We start from the raw sequence: 2,796 nt of genomic DNA, 5'->3' as shown, positions 1-2,796 counted from the left end.
GAGAGAGAGAGAGAGAGAGAGAGTGAGAGTGAGAGGGAGAGGGAGAGGGAGAGGGAGAGGGAGGGGGAGGGACAGCGGGAGGGGGAGGGGCAAGGGGAGGGGAAAGAGACTGAGGAGAGGGAGGTGGAGGAGGAGAGGGAGAGCGAGAGGGGGAGGGGGAGGGAGAGGGGAGGAGAGAGAGGAGAGGGAGAGGGAAAGGGAGACGGAGGGGGAGAGAGGGAGAGGGGGAGAGGGAGGAGAGAGAGAGAGGGAGAGGGAGGAGAATGCTTCATGATGTGTCATGATGTGTGTGTGGAAGCCAGAGGAAGACTAGGAGAGACTGTGATCTTTTTTACCATATGGCTTCCAGGGATTGACTTTAAACTTTTAGACATGGTTGCAAGCACCTTTACCCACTAAGCCACCTTACTAGCCAGAAAATCTTATTTTGAATAGCAACCTGATATGGTGGTGAATTTAAATTGACCTCCCTGAGGACATAATCAAAACCTTCATCAAATTAGCATGGTTAATTCAAAATCCAAGATCTCCAAGTATGAAAAGTCTTTTCTATATTCATGGAGCAGTTGGTTAGAAATCTAAACCATCATAAACATACATACCTGATAGGTGATGGTATCATGAATACAGGACACTTCAAATAAGAACTGTTCCTTATAATAATGGGTATTGGAAAGATGATACACATCTGAAAGATGTCAGTGATACAGTGACATATGTAGACGTTATGAAGCAATCTTGCTCCAGAAATGAATCCATGGGAGTTTCCTGGGCTATTGTCTCCCATGGCTTTAGTTCCACATACCAGATCATTCTTTTATCCCCCAAAGTCAAGTATGAATGAAACGTTGACAACATGAATTTCAGTGGATGCTAGACTTTCAGAAGACTGTTGCTAATTTGGCAGATATGCAGCATTGTTGTCCTTTTGGTGTTATGCCTGCATGCATGTTTGTGTGAGCCTGTTGGATCCTGCAAAACTGGTATTACAGATAGGAGTGAGTTGCTATGTGGGTGCTGGGAATTGAACCTGTATCCTTTGAAAGAACAGCCAGTTCTCTTAACCACTGAGCTATCTCTCTAGCCTCAAGCATGGAGGTCTAAGTTAGTTGTATCATCAGAACCCTTTCAAGAATTAATTAGTAACTGCACTTACAGTGTTGTGTGCATGACTTCCTTCTCTTCTTCTTCATCTATGTGTCACTCTGTCACATCCATGGTGACTTCTTTGGGGCTTGTGATAGTGTAGCTTTTGGGGAAAGACATACTATCAGTCTGAACTTCAGTGGAAGACAGCGGGTTCTAGTCTCAGTAAGACATTTCAGGAGGATTCTGTGCCCAAAATTAAAATTTGATTTAATTTTACTTGTTCCAATGGTTTGAATCATTTTTCTGACTCTTTAAAGAACTGCATCTCTGAGCCCTGTCTTCCTCTTTCATTTCTGTGTACCGTGTTGGAAATTCTGAGCTCTACTTTCACAGTTGGTTGTCTTAAACAAAAATTATAAAACTGAAATTTTTATTCATTTCAATTATTTTCTATAGGAAGCTCACAGTAGATTGTAGATCTGCTTACCAAGTAATTTCTGTGTGACAGCTATCACAAAATATTCCCTATTATGACAGATTACATCATGATGAAAATGTCTGTGGTTCTCCTCCTGTTTAGTGAGAAGAGTGTTTCTTCAGTCCAGTGATACCAAGTCCTATGATAGAACACATGACTTTGTAAGTGGTAGGATGTTACGTATGGGACATAAGCATCACTTGGAACAATTGTTCAATGGGTATGCATCTTTATGTATCTACAACACTATGGATGCAGTCTCTACTGAGTAAGTCCTGGGCAGCGATTTTAAATTACAAAAGGAGGTAAGACCTGCCAGTCCTACAGATTCCAAGAGAGTTGAATTCAATCTTCCTCAGCCAACTAGATGTATAAGTAAAAGCTACCTTAATTAAAAACATTATATGTTGAAGCAGTTTGATATCTATCTATCTATCTCTATCTCTATCCCTATCCCTATCCATAGATAGATAGATAGATAGATAGATAAGTAGACATATAGGGATAGATATAGAGATATAGAAAAATAGATACATAGATATATATGTTAACTGAAACACTCTCCATGTAGTAGGTCTTTATGTTTACATTCTTAAGGATGTTTGTCTTATTATCAATTGAACTTTATTGTCCTACTATCAAACCAACATGAAAAATTTTTAATATAGTACAAATTGAAAGTATAAGTTCAGTACTATTAACCATGGGTTAGTTGCTGTAATAAAAATACTCCAATATGTACAGTAGTTCAAGTTCATTCAACAAGACAAGGTAGACAAGAGGTTGAGGGGTAGTCTGTAATTTAAAAATTACATGGAGATGTATCCTCCATTTCATTAAGCTCTGAAAAGTGTATAAAGAATGTATTAGATGTCATTATAACTCATAACTAGACATAGTGTACACTGTATCTGTTCATATTTTATTGTATAGAACTTGTTTATTCAGGCATACCTATAGACAAAGAAGAAATACAAATTAATTGAATGACCACTCCAAAATGGTGTAACAGTACTTTTGTTGACTAAAGAAAGATTTCTGCTCTACCACACATGGTTCATCCCTGAGGTAGGGGAGTTGCTGACAAAGCACCATATTCTGCCTTATTTAGAGATTTTAGTGCTAGGATCTATATTATCATTGACAACTCTGTTGCTTTGTACTCCCTTTTGATAAGCCCTGCTGTCTTATAGACACTTAATAATCACTTATTAAGTTTAATCATCACA

The sequence above is a fragment of the Grammomys surdaster genome, unplaced genomic scaffold (assembly GCF_004785775.1).
Source record: "Grammomys surdaster isolate TR1022 unplaced genomic scaffold, NIH_TR_1.0 63, whole genome shotgun sequence".
NCBI lineage: Eukaryota > Metazoa > Chordata > Mammalia > Rodentia > Muridae > Grammomys > Grammomys surdaster.
This window is presented reverse-complemented; position numbering follows the sequence as displayed.